At 40.5% G+C, this 23,251-nt stretch overlaps 2 long non-coding RNA genes across 2 annotated transcripts; both read left to right on the forward strand.

The window, feature by feature from the left end:
- Window positions 1-15,355: 15,355 nt before the first annotated feature.
- LOC131236364 (uncharacterized) lies at window positions 15,356-17,358 on the forward strand. The gene is made up of 2 exons (XR_009166708.1): window positions 15,356-15,647; window positions 15,796-17,358. It is a non-coding gene; the product is annotated as an uncharacterized LOC131236364 (long non-coding RNA).
- A 583-nt stretch (window positions 17,359-17,941) lies between these two features.
- Window positions 17,942-18,808, forward strand: LOC131236370 (uncharacterized). The gene is made up of 2 exons (XR_009166714.1): window positions 17,942-17,989; window positions 18,600-18,808. It is a non-coding gene; the product is annotated as an uncharacterized LOC131236370 (long non-coding RNA).
- The last annotated feature ends 4,443 nt before the right edge of the window (window positions 18,809-23,251 follow it).

The raw sequence follows: 23,251 nt of genomic DNA on the forward strand, positions 1-23,251 counted from the left end.
AGGGATCTCCACCATTGGATTTCGATTTCATGGACCCACCTGTAATGGGACCCACTTGATGTATGATTTAGTGTAAGGGAGGGCCCATAGTGCCGCGGTCCCTCCATCACGCGGGTCTCACTCTCCATCTCTCTCCCTTTTATTTTATTTATTTTATTTTTTTGTGATAATGAGGTTGTGTGGCCCACTTGAATGGACCCCACCACAAGGTATGTATTCCATCCAAATCACCTACAAGTGGGGCCCACTTTGCATGTATTGAACCACACCATCCATCAGTGGTGGCCCACATGAGGAGGCCCACCTTGCTCGGCAGACAGTCCAGCGTCCAGGGACGCTGGACATTTTTTTTTTGAAAACACAAATGGCTTGGTTCCAAGCCAATGAGGGTGGTCCACTTGTGTAGGCTCCATCTTGATGCATGTCTTCAATCCACGCCGCCCATTCCGTTCCCAACCTTCTTTTAGGCGTTGAACTAAAAGATGGTGTCAACCCGAGGTCCTGGCGGGCCATACCATACCAAATGGCGGTTTTCACCATTGAAACCTCCCTTGATTTCCTCTACGCTAAAATATGTCCGATATTGGACTTATTTTGCTCGTGCTGAGCCATGGGATGCCATTGGACGGTGTGGATTGTCAAAATATGGACCCCACTTGCAAAATCCTCAGAAAAACAGAAATAAAAAAAATAAAAGATAACACAGCAGCTGCTGCTGCTGTGTCAGACGCAGCAGGCAGCGCCTGCGCACGGCGTCCAGGCGGACGGACGTACGTACAGCCACCCACGGCTGTAGCCGTGGGCCCCACCTTGATGTTTATTTACCATCTAATCCGTTCATAGGGTGGGCCACTACCTGACGTGGGTCCACCCCAAAAATCAGCCTGATCTAAGACTCAGGTGGCCCACACCGTAGGGAATAGTGGGATTGAACCTCTATCATTGAAATCCCATTTTGGGCCCACAGAAGTTTAGGATCAGCATGAAATTTATTTTTGCCCTTCACCTAGGTCCAGGCGACCTTATCAACGGTCTGGATGGAAAATAAATGTTATGGTGGGCCCCACATGAAGCCCACAGTGAGATATGTGATTTCCCTCCACCATCCAGCGGACGGTGGAGCCCACTCTGACATTTGAGCGGTGGAGCCTACTGTGTTGTTTGCGTGTGTGGTGCATGCGTGTGTGTGTGTATATATATATATAATATTATATGATATATAATATTATATGCAATGTATATATATTATATATTATATCATATATAATATAATGGTGGTGGGAGGCCCACCTCAATTACTTGTGGCCCATGATTGAGGCCCACTTTGATATCCATGTAAGGCCCATGGGTCGAGGCCCATTGATGTATTAAAGGCCCATGGGTCGAGGCCCATTTGATGTGTTATGGGCCCATGGGTCGAGGCCCATTTGATGTGTTAGGGGCCCATGGGTTAAGGCCCATTAAGATGTATTAGGACCTATGGGTTGAGGCCCATTTGATGTACATATGGGGCCAATGGGTCGAGGCCTATTTGTTTTACATATGGGGCTCAATTGGCGAGGCCCATTTGATACACATAAGGCCCATGTGAGTAGGCCCATTTGATGCACTCTAAGGCCTGCGGGTTATAGCCCATTGCAATGTACATAAGGCCCATTGGTGCGGCCCATTGATGTGGCCCACTTAATGAATATAAGGCCCATGTGATTTGGTCCATTTGATGTACTTAAGGCCCAATGGGATGTACCTAAGGTCCATTGCAATGTGTGATCCCAACATTATTTATGTAATGATATTTATGACAGTCGTGCCTTGGGAGCAATGTTGGTTTGACGTCCACATTGTAAGTATAGTGTTGGTTCAATGTCCGCATTATGCCTTTCCCGAGGGCCCATTGTTAGGCCCATATGTGTAATGTGTAGGCCGTCTAGGCCCGTCTTCATTATGAACATCATCCATCCCATATAACATGTTTAATTCCATGGTTCATGATCATATGCATCATACGTATGCTTGATATGAGAAATGACTGATCATAGCATATGCCTTTGGACAGATTGTTTAGGGGCTCCCGTACAGGGGGTGTTGCCCTACATGAACGCACGATACGCGCATAATTTCTGTATGACTGGATAGTGTGATTCATGCATTCGCATTGTGTGATATGGTTACTGTACGCCTTAGCGAGATCAGGGCCGTAGCCTCCACAGACGTATCGTGGTTGGCATGATTGGATACCGAAAATACTGTTCTACATGGGGTGCGATAGATATCCCTGGGTGAAAGTCCCTAAACCCTTATGGTACCAAGAGGTTGCTCCAACCTCTAGACCGAGTGGGTGTATGAGCGCTGAGTGCCGATTACCAGATGGTTGCGCTTTCCACTGTGTTGTGGTCGGTTGGAAGGGAGTGCGGCCTTACCCGCCCGAGAGTAGGGGCAAAGCTAGGCTGAGCCTGACCAGCTCGAGGAATGGGTCCGCTATTGACGAGCCAAGCCCGATATTGGCAGGCGGATAGTGAGGTCTTTTCCACTCACCTTATTGCGCGCGATGGGGCGGCAATTTGGCTTGGAGTGTACTAGACCCCGGTGATATTCCAGATTTTGAGCTGTATTGATATGTGGACTTAGATGAGGATTTGCATGCTTGAGTTGCATTTCGCATTGCATGGCCTTGTTATGTCCGACATCATTCTTTGCATCGCATGGCCTTGGTACGGCTATGTATTCTTAGCCTTCATCAGCATGTTCCGCATTACTCTGATACTGCATGGCTGCATTGCCACCTTGAGCATACACTTTCACCACCCTCTAAGCTTTCTATAAGCTTATGCACGACCGTTGCGTGCAGGTGACGTGGGATCGCAGCAGCGCTGAGGCTTGGGCGCGTAGCAGATCTTTTTGGAGCTTTTGGTCTATCACCATTGTATTTCTCTTTATGCTCATTGTACTTGTAAAGTTTTTTATCATAGTGGAAATGTGATGGAGTTTTTGGTTGTTGTTTGTGGGTTATGCCTTTGGTTATGCTGATTATAAATTAAACTGATGTTGAAAATCCTCCTTGTAGCATCCCAGGATCGGAACCTAGCGAATGGGCGCTGGGAGCCGAGAATGGGGTTCTACGGAGGCTATCGGCGCCGGATTCGGCGATCGGGAATTTTGTGAGCCCGGTTTCCGAGTTTGGGGCGTGACAGGAAGGGATTTCCCTCCTTTTCCTTATTTGAAAGAGCGGGCGGACAATGTCCATTTTCGACCGACCATGGCCCACCATGATTGTCCATACGGATAATCTGAACCGTCCATATTGTAGAGGACCTAAAGCTGAACAGAACTATGGTCAATCCACCATTGGATTGTACACACGTGCACACAATGTCAGCCTCAAATCAGGCCACAAACACACCCATTTTCAGAAATAGAAATCTTCACCGCTGCCACGAGGGCGATCCTCGTACTCCCTCCATTTCCCATCCTAGCCATTCGTCTAAAGAAAATCACGACCTTCACGCAAATTTGGATTTTCATAGAAAACCAGCAACCGAAACAGCTACCGGTTTCATCTCATCGACAGTATTTGGAGCTGCTACAAAGTGAACCTTATCTAGATCATTCATTCTCAATCTGACAGCTTAGAAACATTAGGACAGTACTATTAGAGGGAGAGGATCGAGCATCTCCCCATTCTCATCGCCGTTTTTGCAACTGAAAGAAAGAAAATGCCGTTTCTTCTCCATTTGAAACCCACCGCCCAAATCTCTCCTGAGCTTCGAAAACCCTTACCTATAAGCTTCTTAGGATCTATACAAACCTTCCTAAAGGAGTGGATTGGAGGAAAGAGAGGAGATTTTCAAGATGCCATTAATGGCCATCTTATTCTCCACCAAGAAGCAGCCCGAGCATTGGTGTTTCAGCCCTTGTCTGGCCCTGTCCGGACCTTTCGGAGCACGCCCGAAAAAGGAGAGAAGGAGAGTGAGAGGGAAGGGAGATTGGCGAGTGGCTGCCCTGTACGGCAGCAGCTCCAACCGAGCTCAGTTTAGGGCACACCAGTTCGCTGAACTGATCAAAGCACCAGTGAGTTGCTGGTCGTTCTCAGGGAAGAGGCAGGAAGGAAGAAACTGGAGGGAAGAAAAGAGGAGAAAAATAGAGAGGGAGAGAGGGCTTTTAGTGCTGTTGCTGCACCCAGCCACTGCTCACATCACAGCGTCCCACCCCCGCTCGAGTTAGGCCGAGTCTTGGCTTGAGCTGGTTGCACCTGGGCCGGACCTGACGTCTGTTGCTTGACGTTTCAGCTGACAGGAGAAAGAAAGAGAAGAGAGAAAGAAAGATTGAGAAAAAGGGAGAGAATGAGTAGGGTGAATGAGTTGTGTAGCTGGCGAGTCGACTCGACTCACCTGAGTTGAGTTGAGCCATCCTTGAGTCGAGTTCAGTGACCTCTAGACTTCCCAGAAGCAGAAATGAAAAAGGAAAGGAGAAGAAGAAGGAGAGAGAATGTAGGGGTGATGGTGTTGTGTTGGGCCGAGTCAACTCAACTCGAACCAAGTCAACTAAGGTGAGTCCATGTCTTCCTCCATTTTGAGATTCTTTTGATTACCATTAACATTGTTGATATCATTGTTAGGATTATTAGTGGTAGATATGAATAGCCATTAGTAAATCTTCCGTACTAATAATAGTTTTTGTAGATAGATAGATAGATAATAATAATACCATTATTAAATCCTAGTGCTTTGGTTGCCACTCTTAAACGTTATCATTAATAGTAGGTCATAATATTAGATAACATCATAGTAATTATTATTATGTTAGCCAACATGAATAATAACACTAATGCTAATAATTATTTTGTAATTATTAAATTACATCATAGTTAATGGTACCCCAACTAGAGTTCACAATCCTAAATCTAAGCCTAAAACTAAACCCAAGGACGAAACCCTAAAACTTAGGTAATCTAAATGCTATGTTAAGACTTTAACCCTAAATAGTGTGTTAGGATTGGATTAACTATAAAATTTCAAATTCATGGTAGGTCATAGTATCCATTATTATGACTGGGATTGATAGTTATGATTTAAAATCATTTGAAAATATTATCATTTCCCTTATTGGATTAGTCAAATACTTGTTAATATAATTATTACTATTAGTCCTTATTGTATTATCATTAGAAAATATCCTATCATTCTGACTTATATTATCTGAGAGATTATTAGTTGCTATGAGTATATTAGATAATATCAGTACGTTAAATATAAACTTATAAACCAGCGTTACTAATAGTGGTGGATTGATACTCCTACAATGAATATTATTTGACCCATTGTACAATGATAATAACAATGATAATAACATTAATAATAATTAGGATTCAAATCCTAAAATCCAAGTATGGGGCTAGACTCTAGGATAAAACCCTAATTCCACACTAAAATCCTAAAAGATGACCCTAGGCTATGATCTTAAACCCTAGGTAGTGATTAGAACTGAGACCTAATTGTACAAGTTCATGATTTGTGGTAGGATACAATTCTAAGGGCGCCAGCACTTAGCGACACTAGAAGGCGATTCAAAGTATAAGGTGATGATTCTTCCCCTTGAGATTTTCATTTTCCCATTAGCTTAAGTTATAATTTTTATTTCCATTTATAATTGATATCTCCATTTCACAGTCATATGTGTTAATTGTTGAAATTTAATTGCTACATTATATGCTTAATGTTCATCCTGTATATTTGTTCATGCTGGTGGATTATTTGTGGATTACTTATGGAAATTAAACTGGTACATCAGTGGAAAACCCCCACCTATAAATGTACACCCATACTTGGGATGTAACCTGACTGATTGTGATTGTAATGGACCTTCGACTTAGTGGTTATTGAATGATAGTTTAAATTAACCATTGATGTGGGCCTACCATACAGGGTTGTTGTGTCCATGGTTTTCAAGGATGGACTTTTACCACATGGTTTTGATACTCGCCCTATGTAGCCTATTTTGATAATTTTCCTATGTGGCTTGTTTGATATCGCCCTATGTGGCTTTGTTCTGGTATTTTTCCTATATAGGTTCGATGTTTTATACCATGTAATCATGCAATAGTAAGCCTTATATACTGTAATATAATTGGCTACTAGTCGACAAGTTTCCATTAAACATCCTAAGATGGTAGTCTCATGTGCCGGGGATGGTGGTATGGGACCTATGCTCGAGTTGTCAGCCTATGCTGATGACAAGCCCCCGTAGTGACTTTTGAGCTTATTTAAAATGGTTGGTTCTAATTGGATTAATAATGGATTGGCTAATCATGCATACATGGCACATACCAATATCTATTGCTATCGTATATGATGTACGTATTGTTCCGATAGGATGATTTTTCCTAGGTTCGATAATTACATGGGTGATGAGCCCACTGTCCGCACGGATAAGCATCCCCGGGGCGATGATTGCATTCACGCATCCATGCACATAATAAGATCTGCATCATGTATTATTTTGTATGTTTTGTTTTATAACTATGTTTACCTAATGCGGCGGTGTGTAATCTTGAGGGGAATTCACACTGAGTTGGCCGCTTATCCATCAAATAAATATAACCATATAGGTAACACAAGTGAATTAAGTGATTTTTAGGTTCGGGCTGATGAGGAGCCCGGTTCAAATGCCAGGGTTGCATGAATGTATCTACCTTGAGAAGCTGAGGGGTCTTGCGGCTCAAATTTACTTGCATTCTACTATTTCTCATGTATTGGATCATGTAATTATTGTATTTGATAATTTTGGAGACATTGGTTAGTATAAGTAATTATGCCCAACCTCTTGTATATTTTAAATGAAATTTAAAATTTTCCTTTATGCTTACTTGTCCATTCTACGCTCATCTACTTACTCTGATGAAAGAAAAAAATATATATACTCGAATTTGACCATCCTTTAAGGTTAACACTCGGGTTTTTGGGAAACGAGTCATATACTCGGGTCCTGAAAAGTTGGGGCGTTACACGAGCCATCACATCATCAGCACAACCCGTCATTAGGACTTTGATCACCTCGATAAATAAATCGAACCATCCAGAAAAATATTTAATAAATATATTAATTTTTATTATTTATTATAAATTCTACACAAACATAGATCAAAAGGATAATGGATGTATTTTAATAATTTAATTACCAATTAAATAATGTTTGAAAATGTATTGAAATAGAGTGATGTGTATGTACTTAATGTATGTAAAATATTATGGAAATAATATTATAATAAATAAATATAATGAATAATAATTTTACAACATATGATTGAATTATAAATATTAGTGTAGTATTAAATATCTTTTATAAATACGTATACAGAAATTATTAGATAATTTAATAAAGTTGTATATTACTTAACAATACAATTTTAAATATAGTGTTGTACAATTTTCAATTCATACATATGTATAGTATGATATTGTATACCATGAATTATACACTAGTAAATGTATGACCAATAGCAGGTAAATAGTAGTATGTTAATATTAAAATTATACTTATAAGGGTGTAAATTGTTTTAATTAAGGTAACTATAAGTAATGCACAATAGTAATAAATTTTATAATAATTGGTCAGAAATAGAGGATGGAATCCTCAGAAATGGGTCATTTAGGTTTTTAACCGTAGAAGTGCAATTTCGGAGTGATCCGACCACTAGATTGACGAGAATCCACCCTTAGGGCATGAAACCTAAGAGTATGGCCCACCTGGACCTTCGATATGCCCCACCTTTGGTAAAAGGCCATGGCAGGGGCTAGAAAATAGGATGGACGGTGTGGATTTATCACAAACATCACGGTGGCCCAACTTGACGGGCCGCATGTACACAGCTGGTGCACACCCGCTGTGCACCAGACGACCCTGGCCGGTCAGCACGAGCTGACCCGTGCCCCGCCAAAAAAGGAGCAAATTCCTCTCTCCCTCTGTTTTGCCAACCGACGGACGGGCATCAGTTTGGGACGTCCGTGGGCCACCATGATCACCCACCTGGGAGATCCGAACCGTCCATCTTGTTGGATTGAAGTTGAAGACCAAAAATCACACTATCCTACCTGATATTACACACGGGTGTGCACACGAGCACTGACGCAAACAGTCCCAAAAACACAAAGTTCCCAAAAATGGAAACTGCTCACACGCCAGTGGGGCAATCCGCGTGCCCTTGCATCCTCCCATATAAGTCGTCCCTTGGAGGGTAATCCTGACCGTCCAAGTCTAGGTTTTTAGGAAAGAAAGAGAAAGAATGAGGGAGAACAGCCGGCCGCTTCAAGCTCAAACCCACTGAAAACTATGTGGTCAAGCTTTGAAATCTTGTTTCAACAAGCTCCATTGCACCTCTAAGGACCCTCCCACGAAGCTGGATTGGAGAAAGGAGCAGCGGGAGGAGTTCCACCATTGACGGCCATGCCGTCTTCTCCAAACCGCCGACACACTCGGACTCAGCTAATCTGGGTCTTGAGTTTGTCAGACATGGCAGAAGGGAGAGATAGCAGGAGAAGAAGAAAGAGAGCAGAGAAATGAAAGAGAAGAAGGGAGATAGAGAAGTGGAGCGTCTGCCCGGTGCGGCAGCAGCTCGAACCGAGCCAAGTTCGGGCCGAGTCGGGTCGGGTTAATGGTCATGCTGGCTGAAGTTTCAGCCTAGCATCCTTGTTGGGCTTGCCAGCGAAAGAGAGAACGAATGAAAAAAAAAAGAAAAAGAGAAGAAAGGAAAAGAATAGATGGACAGAGAGAGATGTGGTGCGCGTTGTACCAACTCGAACCGAGCCGAGATCGACTCGCTGATGGGTTGAGTTCGAGTTCAGGTCGAGCTAGCTGGGTTGAGTTGGCTGGGGTCTACTCCAGACCTCACTGGAGTCCTAGCAGATGGGAGAGAATAGAAAGAGGAAGAAGGGGAAGGAAAGCAGGGAGTTGAGTCGGGTTGCTGGCGAGTCAACTGGACTCGACTCGGTTTGAATCCCAACTCGAATCGGTCGGTCCCCTCGCTGGGATTTTCCAGCAGTAGGAGAAGAGGGAAGAAAAGAGTAAGAAAAGGAAAAGAAAAGGAAGAAGCGGATAGCGAGAGAGAGAGAAATAGAGGCAGGGAGAGCTGACTTGCTGCCGAGTCAGCTGGGTCAAGCTCGGTCCAAGTTGGGCCAGGCAGTCGGTTGAGCTGAGCATGGATGGACTGAGTTCAGACTCAGCCAGGCTCGTCCTGAGTGAGAAGGAGAAGAAAGAAGAAAAAGATGGGGAAAAGAAGAGGTGGCAGCTGAGTTAACTCGGGTGCTAAGCTGCATTGGTTCAACTCGAGCCAACTAGGTATGTCTTTTCCTCCCACTTTGCAATTTATTTTAAATTAGAGTTTAGTCGGTTAATAGATTTCCAAATCTCAAATTAAGGCGTAACCATTAGCAGGTTATGTATGCTAGCATTAGTTATTATAAGCAAATTTCAACCATTAGATGTTAGATATTAGTATTTATATGCCATTCTTAGATGTTATCATTTATAATACAACGCACTCTTCATTACCATCATGATAATTATTTTGCTACATTAGCTAATACTGATTATAACATTAATATTAATAAGTATTTTATAATTACTAAATTAACACTAAAATTAATTGCACACCAACTATGGTTCAAACCCTAAGAACCTAGACCTAAGTAACCTAAACTCTGGGTCAATACCTTGAACCTAGATAGTGGGTGAGAATTGGATCTAATTGTAGAAACTCTTAACTCATAGGAGACCATGGTATTTATTATCATGACTAGATTCATCATGGATAGTTAGGGCTATTATCATTGGAAAACGTCATCATCTTCCTTATGGGATTAGTATAGTCCCTGTTAATATAATTATTAGTATTAGTCCTTATTATATTATCATTAGTAAATATTTTACTATTATTATTAGTATTATTTAAGAAATTATTAGTCATTATAAGAATATTGGATAATGTCGGTAAGTTTAAATATGAACTTATGAACCATCATCATTAATATTGATGGATTAATACTCCTATTATAAATATTATTTGATCAATTGTATAATAATAATAATAATAATAATAATAATAACATTAATAATAATTTATGATCCAAGTCCTATAATCTAAGCATTTGACTAAACTCTAGGATAAAAACCTAATTCTACATCAAAACCCTAAGAATAAGTAAATCCAAGCCCTATGTTATAATCTTAAACCCTAGGTAGTGTGTAGAACTTGGATCTAATTGTACATCCTGATTTATGGTAGGATTTGATTTTAAGGGAATACGCATTCCCTGAGCGATGCTGATAAGCGATGCAAATTATAAGGTGATGATTCTTCCCCTTGAGCTTTCCATTTTCCCTTTAGCTTAACTTATAGTTTTTATTTCAATTTATAATTGATATCTCCATTTCATAGTCATATGTGTTAATTGTTGGAATTGAATTGTTACATTACATGCTAAATATTATCCTCTATATTTATTCATGCTGGTGGATTATTTGTGGATTGTTTATGGAACTTAAACTGGTACATCAGTGGAAAACCCCACCTATAAATGTACACCCATACTTGGGATGTAACCCGACTAGTTGTGATTGTAATGGACCTTCGGCTTACTGGTTATTGAATGGTGGTTCAAATTGACCATTGATGTGGGCTTACCATCCAAGGTTGTTGTGTCCAATAGTTTTCAAGGATGGTCTTTTATCGCATGGTTTTGATACTCACCCTATGTGGCCTATTTTAATAATTGTCCTATGTGGCTTGTTGATATCGGCCTATGTGGCTTTGTTCTGGTATTTTCCCTATAGGGGTTCGATGTTTTATACCGTGCAACCATGCAATAGTAAGCCGTATATACTGTAATATGATTTGCCACTAGTCTACAGGTTTCCATTAAACATCCTAAGATGGTAGTCTCATGAGCTGGGGATGGTGGTATGGGACCTATGCCCGAGCTGTCGGCCTACGCTGGTGACAAGCCCCTGTAGTGACCTTTGAGCTTATTTAAAATGGCTGGTTGTAATTGGATTAATAACGGATTGGCTAATCATGCATATATGGCACAGACTAACATCTATTGCTATCATAGTGATATACGTATTATTCCAATTGGATGATTTTTCTCAGGTTCGATGATTACATGGGTGACGAGCCCACTGTCTGCACGGATGAGCATCCCCGGGGCGATGATTGCATTCACACATCCATGCACATAATAAGACCTACGTCATGTATTATTTTGTATGTTTTGTTTTATAACTATGCTTACCTAATGCAGTGGTGTGTAATCTTGAGGGAAATTCACACTAAGTTGGCCACTCATCCATCAAATAAATATAACCGTACAGGTAGCATAGGTAGCTTAAGTGATTTTCAGGTTTGGGCTGATGAGGAGCCAGGTTCAAGTGCCAGGGTTGCATGACTGTATCTACCTTGAGAAGCTGAGGGGTCTCGCGGCTTAAATTTAGTTGCAATCTACTATTTCTCATGTATTGGATTATGTAATTCTTGTATTTGTTAATTTTGGAGACATTGGTTTGTATAAGTCATTATGGACAACGTCTTGTATATTTTAAATGAAATTTGAAATTTTCCCTTTATGCTTGCTTGTCCATTTTACGCTCATCTGCTTACTCTGATGAAAGAATATATATATATATATATATATATATATATATATATATATATACTCGAATTTGACCATCCTTTAAGGTTAAAACTCGGGTTTTTGGGAAACAATCATATACTCGGGTCCTGAAAAGTCGGGGCGTTATAGTTGGTATTAGAGCATAGTTTGGACAAACTTAGCTTTGGGAAATGATCTTATACAAACTTCAAATGTCTTAAGTTAGGATGTTTGAAACTAGAAATTTAAACTTAGGTGAAATTTCCTTAAACTCACGAGAATTATTATGAATATAAAGACCTAAACTTAAGTCCCCTTGAAGATTTTAAGTTTAGACATCGGAACTTAGGACAAAAACCTTGGTTCCCATGTAAACCACCAAAACTACTATTTGAACTTAGAAATAAACTTAGGTCCCTTTAGAAATTATTAGAATAGCTATTTGAACTTATATGAATTTCCCCTGTAGCTAGGATAAATTGAGGATATAGGGACTTAGCTGCTAGAAACTTGTTTGGATGACCTAAGAATCTAGAAATGAATTTAGAACCCTTGGACATTTTAAGTCCAATCATTTGAACTTAGGAACATTAACCTTAGTTCCCTTGAAAGCTATTAGAATTATCATTTAGGAATTAAACTCGTGTATTATGGGGGGACAACTACCCACTATGATGTGTCTGAGGTTGAATTAGAACATTCCTAAAGCTTGACTTTCAATGAACAATCCTTAGGTATCTAGAAATTGAACCTTTTCGAGAATCTCTTAGTTAGAAACAACGTTGTCACGATAACCAATGAATCGAACGAACTTAGACTTCATAGGAAATTTTTTATCCCCTAGATTGTACATAGGATTGAGTATAAGCACTCCCTAAACTTAAGAAATCTTACCATGAATGTAGTTTGAATTCCCTAATACGTCTTCTTACTTAGATATAACATTTGCCATCGGCATGTAAAGATTAGTTAGGGGTGAACTTATAGAATCTTAAGTAAATTTTCAACCATAAGCTAAGCATAGTGGGACTAGGTTTGGAATTCTAGGTGAACTTGAAAAATTCAAACTTAAATTTCATGAAGAAACCTTGGTCCTAAGGTTTGGTGTTTAGACAATCAGAGTGCGCATTGGAAGCATAATGGGCCACATAGTCTTATTCGTTATGAAAATAAATGGTCAAATGATATTTCCCATGAGCTTAGAGTAATCGGGGTCACGGATTGATGGAATCATGTTTATGCGATGGGTATGCGGTTTGACCTAAATTCTAAGTCCTAACAAGTCTCAATGATCTCAATGCCCTGACAAGCAAATGATCAAGATTTAGTAGGATTATGAATTGATACTAGTAATGTAAGACCCGTGCCCTTGACCGTACCGTTCCGTAGGCTTCCGTAGTCTTCTCGGTCAGATTCCGGCAACCCTTGACCTGTATCTGACGTTTGCACGCGATCCTAAGCCGAATCCTGCATACTGAAGTCAGCTCGACCTAAAACTTGTACCCTAGCGACCGCGCCATCGCCGTTGTTCCAACGTCGCGATTCGCGCATCGATCCAATACCCGGGTTAGGAGATGTGGGCCCATGTTCGTCCAAAGAAACGCCGTGCGTTGCGAATTCTGAGAGAATCTCTACGACTCGTCACATCAAATCAAGTCAAGTACACCACCATACCCCAATCCCACCTCACTCTATCCCAAGTATAAACACCCACTCCCTCTTTTCCACAAGTCAACTCTCTCTCTCCCTATCCATCCCTCTTTTACCAAAATTTCAAACAAACCCATGCCTATCCATCCCCTTCCTAACACCCATTCCACCCACCCATATCAATCCATCACCTCTCTTTCTCTCTCATTCTCTAAGCAATCTCCCAAACTCCCATGAGAGCTTCCAACGTTAACACTCTCCCTCCCAAAACAAGTGTGGCCCACTTTCCACCCTCTCATCTCCCATCTCAACCATTCATTCTCCATCAACCTCCATTAAAATAGAATACAAGGAGTGTAGGAGTCCAAGGAGCTAAAGAAAGAGTGATATAGGTGGGTGATCCACCGTTGATTTAAAATCTTAGGGCCTACTTGATGCGGGACCCACATGATGTAGCATTGTTTAAGGGAGGGCCCAATAGTGGCGGGGTCCCTCTCCTTCCCATTTTTTTCTCTCTCTCTCTTATGGATGATTATGTGTGTGTGTGTGTGGCCCACCATGAAGTATGTATTTTATCTATGTCGTCCATTGAGTGGCCCACATGGCAGTCCGTTTGGACGGGCCTAAATGAGAGAAAACACAAGTATCAGTTTAATCTGGATCTGATGTAGGCCACACGTGTGGACCCCACCATGATGTACGTCTCTATCATACGACTGCAGGAGTGGGGACCACTCCACACGTGCTGCACGTGTGGAGATGGGCCCACACTACAACAAAAACTGGATTAGCTAGTGATTTATGTGGCTAATTTATCGGTGCTAATTAAAATGGGGGTCGATTAACAATCGGGTATAAATCCGTACCTAAAGCCCTAGCCCTGTTTTTCTCCCCTCCTGACTCTCTCCCTCTCACCGCCCCCGACGCTCTCTCTCTCTCTCTCTCTCTCTCTCTCTCTCTCTCTCTTTCCGTCCTGACTCTCTCTCTCTCTCTCTTTCCGTCCTGACTCTCTCTCTCTCTCTAGGGTTTGATCATGGGACCGCCTCTTTGCTAGGGTTTGATCACTGGAACTCCTCTCTCTCTCTCTCTCTCTCTCTCTCTCTCTCTCTCTCTCTCTCCGCCGAAGTTTTCATCACAAGAGTGAATCTCTGCTGCTGCTATGAAATCGCCACAAATAATGGTGGTAGATGAAGGCGACAATCTTGAAAACGATCCCTTCGGTCACAATTTCTTCCCCCTTCTTCTAACCCTAGCTGTCGAGGGGCTTTCGCTTCAGGCAACAATGGATTCCGATTCCATTGATAATATGCTCAGATCCAGTGTACTTCCTCTCCTCTCCATCCTTTCATCATCCTCTTGACAATGCTCGATTTCTCAGATTGAAATTTGAGCCTCTTATCTTGGATTTCAAGGATTCTTCATTTATCTTTTCTCATTTCCTACTGATTACAGAATTCAGTAGTTTTCAAATTCACAAAGCCAATTGCTTTGTACTGGCTAGTTTGTAAAACAGCAAGCAGGAGTTTTATTTTATTGTGGGACTCATTATCTATCTGTGTATTATAACAAATCCGCACTCTAATCATTTGAAGAAATGCTTCAACCAAGACCCTTTTTGTATGAAGCCATGCTATTTGTATGGTTGGATGAGCAACAAACAAAACATAGATACTCTTATATAGCAATATCATAACCCTTTGAGCAATGACTCTTTTACATTTAGTCTCTATATATATATTTTTATTATTTTATTATTTTTTACTTTTTATTTTTATTTTTTTTAAGACACAGGATATCCCCACCTCTTTTTTGAAGTGAGGCTAATCTCTGCGGATACACGCAATCACCCACAATAAAGACACAGGGTGTCCACACCTCTTTTTTTTTTTTTTTTTTTTTAATTTTAAAGACACAGGTTGTCCCCACCTCTTTTTCATTGTCCTATTGATGATCGATTGCAAGTAATATATAGCCAATGGTCTTGTGTGCGATGGGAAGAAGTCTGATGTTATTTTTTATTGGAGAAGAGTAGTAATATTGGTCTTCATTTTTTTTAATTGGTAGAAGTTACATGCATTTTGAGGTTTTAGGAGTTTAAACTGACACCCTTTTGTTTTCTTTTGTATTGATTTTTGGGGATGGATTTGCCATTGCAGCTGGAGGTAACCAAATTTACATCTTCTTCTTTTTTGGTTATACACAGGTTTGGGTATATGCTTTAGGTTATATATATATATATATATAAAATTCTTTAAGTGGAAGTTTTGATTGGGTGATACTAAAGGACCTGCCAAGGCTAGCGATGGATTTGGCAAAAAGGATGTGATCGCAGTGTAGCCTGGCCCTAGCAACTAGGTGGAATTTAATAGACCCTTATGATTTTTTATTATTATTATTATTTATTATGATGTTCACATCACATGGTTATAGTAGATTTGAGTGTTATTTGCATGAGCTTATCATAATGTCTTCTGATTGTTTCTGTGGTAAATGAATTTGCTAGATTGCTCATCAGGGTTCTTTTACTCAAGGAATGAGCTATATGCATTCTCAGGTAAACATTTCTTCTCAATATCACTTGCTTACTGAAAATATAAATCTTGAAATTGGATATTGTAATGCTATTTAGTGGCATTTTTGTATGGATGCAAACCTTTTTTTCTTCGAAGGGCATAAAGACTTGATTTTGTAGGAAGCCAAATCCTTGGAGAAAGATTCTATTTGTCACCTTTGGGCATGGGAAATGTGATTCTGTTGAATCCATAAAATTTGTTTAGATACTGGGAAAGAATTGAAAGGAATTCTATGGTGTAGGTACCTATTTATAAAAAAAAATTCAAAGAAGTGACAGTTGGGAAGGAATCCATTTGCTTGGAATTTCCAATCGAACCAAGGATATTTTTTTAGCTTTCATGTAATCTTTCTTGTTTTTAACAAAATGATTAACGGATGACATTCTCTTCTATCTGCAACTCATATAGAGCTTTGGAATGACAGACATTAAAGAAACATTCTCTTACTCCCATCTTCCTTTGTAATGCAGGTTAACTCCATTATACAAGTAAGTATGCTACTCGCCGAAGTTTGAATTAGGTTCCTTTCTCTAAATTTTTTTCCTTGATTTTTAAGAGTATAGTGAATGAGTAACTTCTTCCAAGAATAGCAAAGCAGCTGGAAACATCTGAACCCCTGTTCTCTATCTGATATTTAACTTCTTTATAAAGTAACTACCTTTTTTATTATTTATGTGCTCTAACATTTGACATTTGTGTATTTAAGATAAAGATGGTCTGTACAAGGTTTCTAAGTCTCTTACCTGGATACACTCAGATATTATGGATGATCATGTACACATGGAGCCATGTGTGCCAACTCATTGCTTGGATGAGAATGGCTTAGATGCTAGCTTGACAACTAATGCTACAGTGAATGGCTGTAATGGTGATGAAAACAAAGGAAGTGGAATCCTAGCATCCATTGCACCTGCATTTCCATTTTGAAAACGTGTTGATCAGAACAGCTGGTGCTTTTGTTCCACCACTGAAATTTTGCCCTTTGTTTTGGCTATAACCTTTCAGTTCTAACATTCCTCTGATTTTGCAAACTCCAACCATCCTAGAAATTTTCTAGGTTCTCAACCCATACCTTGAAGATTCCTTCACTTATAAGGAGGGACTAGATAGGTTGTGTGGCTAGCGTCGTTGCTCTAGTTCTTTTACTACCTTTAATTTGATGACTGGATGCTTGTGGAATATACATGCATGCATATAATGTATGTATGTATGTATGAATGAATGAATGAATGTGTGTGTGAGTGTGTTAAAAAACAATCGGAGGTAGTCTCATGGACAGTTTTACCTAGACACTTCTGCCTTCTGGGTGTTTTTCCCTTGCTGACACACTCCTGGTTGCTACATGACACTTTAAAGATTGGTACTAATAAATGTCTTAATGATGTCATTGGAAAGTGCTGATCCAAGCCATGTTGTGGTTATGATATTCTTAGTGTATTAGTAGATGCAACTCCAAGCCATGAGTTTTAGTGGTTCATCTCTGCTTGCTTGAATCGTTGCCTTTGAATTTCTACTGTTCCCTCAATTTTTTTCTCCGGCGCTTCTTAATAGTGTTGTTTGCAGTGTGCTTTGATGCATGAACTTGTCTGCGCTTTTTAGAATGCAATTGTTTATGCATGGATTTGTTCACATTTGTACAGAAGAAGGATGTGTTTATCCTCCCAAAAAAAGGGATGTGTATCTACTTTCTGTGGTGTGGGAGTGTCTTAATATTGCATCTAAATGTGTGTGCATGGCATCTTGGTTATGGATAAACATAGGCAAACAGTCCATACACGACAGGAAGAGTCAACTAATTGACGGATGGGATTCTTGGATGAAGATTTTTGGGTCCCCAGTATGTGCTAGGCAAAAGTGAGGCTAGCCTTGGCCATTTGGAATGCAGGTGAAAGTGGGAAGGGTGCATATGGATGGACGGGTGTAACTTGCCACCCAAATATCGCAACTAATTCAAGTATAACTTGCCACCCAAATCAATGGTACTTGTGTAATTTCTGCTTGCATATTTAATTCAATTTTTCACTTTTTCATTGGTTTGTCTGGAGATTCAGTTTTTGAACCTTGTTTCTTTGTCTATGCAGAGAAATAAGGCGTGGGTTTTCATTTACCCCAACAATATATGAGGTAATGCTTCGATCTTTTGGAATGGTTTTCTTTGATTTATTTATTTTTAAATATTAGAGTGTAATTAAATTAAGAGTTGTTGTAGATGCTAATAGATTCTCAACTTTCTAAATTTGTTCCTTTACTACTATTATTGTGATCATTATGTAGATACTTCCTGTTAGTTTATTTGTGATGGGTGAACTGCTAAACTTTAATTTTATGGAATTAACACCGTTATCGCATAATAATTGCTTGTTTGGAAATATTATGGTATTTTGACCATCCAATCTTTATGCAAATCATATTCTTCCTATGAAAAAATATTGAATGAAGTAAAACTGGTATTTGGCAGATCATAGAATTGTAATTAATGAACTAGATTCACTGGTGGTGTTGGTCACGTGTATACTTAAATGTCACGTGTGAAGGGTGCATATGGATGGACAGGCGTGGATAAAACACATGCATTAATGTAGGGCCAATAGATGTAATGGAATTCAAGTTACAACATTTGTTGCCTTGATAGTTTTTGACTTTTTAAGGATACGATTAAATGATTGATTATTTTCCGTGCATCAATTTGTTGAATGCTAATTTTTGACTCTTTTTTTTTTTTTCTTGTGTGCAGGATTTTAATCAATTGTGCCTGAATTTAGGCCTACAAGCACTTCAGCCTTTTGATGCCACTCGTGCTACGAGTAGACCATGTAGAGGATTTGTTTTTATTTATTGGAGACCATTTTTAATTTATTGTAATAAATATTATAATTTTTTTTATTATGAAGTAATATAAATTTTATTTAATATTCAGTTTTAATTGTATTGCATCATTTTTTATGTTTCAAATATTAAAAAAATGCAGGTTTTTCAATTAATTATATATAATAAAAAAATATTATTGGCCTATCGGGGCCTTTTAAATCTATACAAAGACTTTTACCGATGCTTGTGTAGACTTTTATCGGCGCTTTTCTGTGAAAAAGTATTCAGAAACAGTGCTTTTACAGGCGCTTGGATAGAATATTGCCGGCGCATTTTACACTTATGCCAGCGCTTCTGTCAGAAATACTAGCACCCACCAAAAGCGTCAGTAAAGGCAGAATGAGAGCCGGAAAAGGGTATACAATTGCTAGCGCTTAGACAAGCGCCGCTAGCGCCGGTGAGGCTTTTACTGACACCCCCATTTATCGGCGCTTGCATAGCATCGGGGAAAAGAAAGCGCCGATGCTTTTAGGGTTTTTACGGGCGCTTAAAAGCGCCGGTAAAGATCCTTCTTCTTGTAGGTGCCACATCGGTGCAGGAAACTAGACTCCCATCCAGCGTTTCCAGACTCTCTAGACGCTAGGTGCTTGATTGTTATTATATTATATTATATTAGGTATATAATATAATATATTACCTAATACATTATGGTGGGCCATTTCCATGTAGGAACCATGTGATCGGCACCATCCAGATGGATCTAGATAGTGGATCTGGACGGGCTCAGTTGAAGAGCAACTCAAATATCAGCTTGAAGGAAATGTGGGGCCCACGTGATGTTTATGTCATCCTGACCGTCCAGACACTGGGTCTGGACTGAGGGAAAACACGAATATCATCTTGATTCAATCATGGTGGCCCACCCACGTGGCATCACCACGATGCATGTGATTTACCCTCACTGTCCATGAGTTAAGGACAGTGGGCCCCTGATGCTTTGGTCCTACATCCAATCGTCCGTCCACGACGTTGGATGACTGGCGTGTGTGTGTGTGTGTGTGTGTATAAGCATATAAAATATAATTTATATAGAGAGAGAGGGTAGTCAGGGTGGCCCATCTAAGTGGGACCCACCGCTGACGTTTGAGTTGTATCCGCACCATCCACTTCTGGACGGTGCTGGATGGGCCACACATGATGTATGGTGCTTATCCACACCGTCCAAATTTCTGGACAGGTGGGACTAACCCTGTATGTGTTATGTCTACCCCGTCCACTGCCCAGGGACATGGACCCCACCATTGAGGTATGTGTTACATTCAAACCGTCCATTCATCTGGCGAGCTTGTTTCAAGGCTTGAGACTGAAAATAAGACAAATCTGGTATCACGTGGACCACACTACAAAAAATAGTGGATTGAACACCCACCATTGAAACCCCTTTGGGGTCATAGAAGTTTTGAACCAATATGATATTTGTTTTCCCTCACTGTTAAGGTCTTTGTGACCTTATGAAAAGTCTAGATGGGAAATAAATGCTATGGTGGGCCCTCTAAAATTTTTTTAATTGTGTGAATCATTATCACCACCGCCATTTGTAGTATGGTCCAGATGATCCTTTAGATATGATTCATTTTGTTTATATATGCCCTATAATGATCTCTAACAATGGATGAATGGTGTATTGAAATCGGCTCATTCAACTCGGCCCATTCGACTAGGCCCATTCGACTCGGCCCATTCGATTAGGCCCATTAATTCGGCCCATTTGATTCGGCCCATTTGAATCGGTCTATTTGAATCGACCCATTTGATTCAGCCCATTTGAATTGGCCCATTTGATTCGGCCCATGGATTCGGCCCATTTGAATCGGCCCATTTAATTCGGCCCACTTGAATCGGCCCATCTGATTCGGCCCAATGATTTGGCCCATTCGATTCGACCCATTTGATACGGCCCGATGTTATATATATATTGGCCCATGAGTGAGGCCCAATGTGATGCGTATATGCCCCATAAGCGAGGCCCACGATGATGTGTATTAGACCCTTGTACGAGACCGTAGACCCATTATACGAATGACCCTATGAGCATCATTCCTTGGGAGCAATGTCGCTTAAAGGTCCACATTGATGGGCAATGATGGTTAGACGTCCACATTGTGACCTTCCCTTAGGCCTTATTAGGCCCTTCCTCATCATTCTCTCGTGGGTTAACCGAAACGCTTGGGCCCCATTGATTTTAATTGGTTCACCATCGACCGTCCATCCATGGACCCCACCTTATGTCGAGGGTGATATCGATGCCGATTATCAGTGCCAATTGCCAATATCGTCTACCGTTACCGATTATGAGTTGTGTGATTGCCAATACCAGCTATCGTTACCGATTATGAGTTGTGCGATTACCAATACCAGCTACCGTTACCGATTATGAGTTGTGACAGCATAGCGTCATGATACATGCCCATACGCATCATCTGTATGTTTGTTATGAGATGCAATTGGCCATTGCATATGCCATAGTGCAAGTGGTTTATTGGACTTCCTGATAGGCGGAGTTATCCCACATGAGTATACGGTATATGCAGGATTGATGCATGATTGGACTGCGTGACTCATGTACTTTGCAATTGTATGATTGTGATTACTATACACCCTAGCGACATCAGGGCTGTGGCCTCCATAGACACATCATGGGTGGCCAGATTGGATACTAGAAATATTGTTTTTAGCATCGAGGCGCCATATATATCCTTAGGTGAAAATCTCTAAACCCGATGATACCAGAGGATGACTCCAACGTCGAGACCAAGTGGATACATGAGCGCACAAGGGCCGAATACCAGGAGGTCGCGTCTCCCACTGTGTCGTGGTCGGTTGGAAAGGGGTGTAACCTTACCCGCCCGAGCATAAGGAGCATTGCTAGGCTAAGTTTGACCAGCTCATGAATGGGTCCGCTATCGACGTGCCGGATAGGTGTTGGTAGACTATTGGCTAGGCGAATAGTGAAGTTTCTTATGCTCACTTGGGCTGCGCGCCTGGGAAAGGGGTAGTGCCATTTGGAGTGTGCTAAACCCGGTGATTATCCAGAATGAGAACTGTACTGATATTTGATGCTCTAATGATGAGCTGTATTGATATGTGAATTTGGATGAGGGTTGACATGCTTGAGTTACATCTCGCATCGCATGGTCTTGATATGACCAATAGCATTCATATCTTGCACGCATAGCCTTGGTACGGCTGCTTGCATTCATGTACCGCTCAGCATGTTCCGCATTACTCTGACATTATATTCTTAGCACGTTCACATTACACACACACTTACACCACCATCTAAGCTTTCTATAAGCTTATGCACGATTGATGCATGCAAGTGACGCAAGGACACAGCTGTAGCCTCGCCACAGTAGGAGCGTACAGTCGAGCTTCAAGAGTTTCCGTTATTATCATTATCTTGTATTTCCCTTCATACGCATTGTACTCAAAGTTTTTAATCATAGTGGATTTTGTAATGGTATTCTTGTGGTTATTATTCATGGGTTATGCTTATAGTTATGCTTATTATGAATCAAAATCATATTTGAAATCCTCCTTGTAGAATCCCAGGATCAGAACCTGGTGTATGGGTGCCGGGAGCCGAGAATGGGGTACTATGGAGGCTGTCAGCGCTAGATTTGATGATCGGGAATTTTGTGAGCCCGGTTTCCGAGTTTGGGTCGTGACAAATAATCCTCTGTTCTACGTAGGCAAAGGATCAATATATTGAGCTCAAACCCATTATGACCATCTATTCATGATAACTCGAACACTGAAAACTAGAAGATTGTGTCATACCTTAGATAGTGGGGAACTAGCATTAAAGGAAAAAGGAAAATCAAGAGAAATGTATGGAATGTTATCGAGGATTCTAACGTTGGTAAACATTAGAACGATCCGTTAGATTTAGAATGATTTCTAACCTTAGTAAGGCTTAGACACCTTAGTTGGTTGCTAGACGAGAAACTTACGGGTTGTGAGAAACTTAAATAAAACTCGTTGGGATTTCATACGTAGACATAGGGTACGTCTCTAGGATAAATGAACCACTTGTACTATTAATAATTGGTACGTGCATTATGAAATCTCGATATTAGCATTTTGTTTATTTCTCTTTAAGGGGAGTAGATTGTAACGGCCTCGGTTTCGAGTGCCTAGTGGTATACGTTGGTACATATAGGAAATTAATGAACATTTAAGACCACTACAAATATTATCGTCATCCCCAATCATAATAGGAGTACTGAATTTCAGGGATGAAATTCTCTTTAAGGGAGGTAGATTGTAACACCTTGAACTTTTCAGTGCTTGGGTGTTACCATATAATCTAGTTTAGTATGAATGCAAACCTAACCTACTTAAATATTCACGTACATTACAGCCCCCATCCATATGTTGACCCATCCGACCGTTGACGTTCGAGATGAGCCATCACATCATCAGCACAACCCGTCGTTAGGACGTTGATCACCTCGATAGATGAATAGAACCATCCAGAAAAATATTTAATAAATATATTAATTTTTATTATTTATT

The sequence above is a fragment of the Magnolia sinica genome, unplaced genomic scaffold (assembly GCF_029962835.1).
Source record: "Magnolia sinica isolate HGM2019 unplaced genomic scaffold, MsV1 ctg429, whole genome shotgun sequence".
Classification (NCBI taxonomy): Eukaryota; Viridiplantae; Streptophyta; class Magnoliopsida; order Magnoliales; family Magnoliaceae; genus Magnolia; species Magnolia sinica.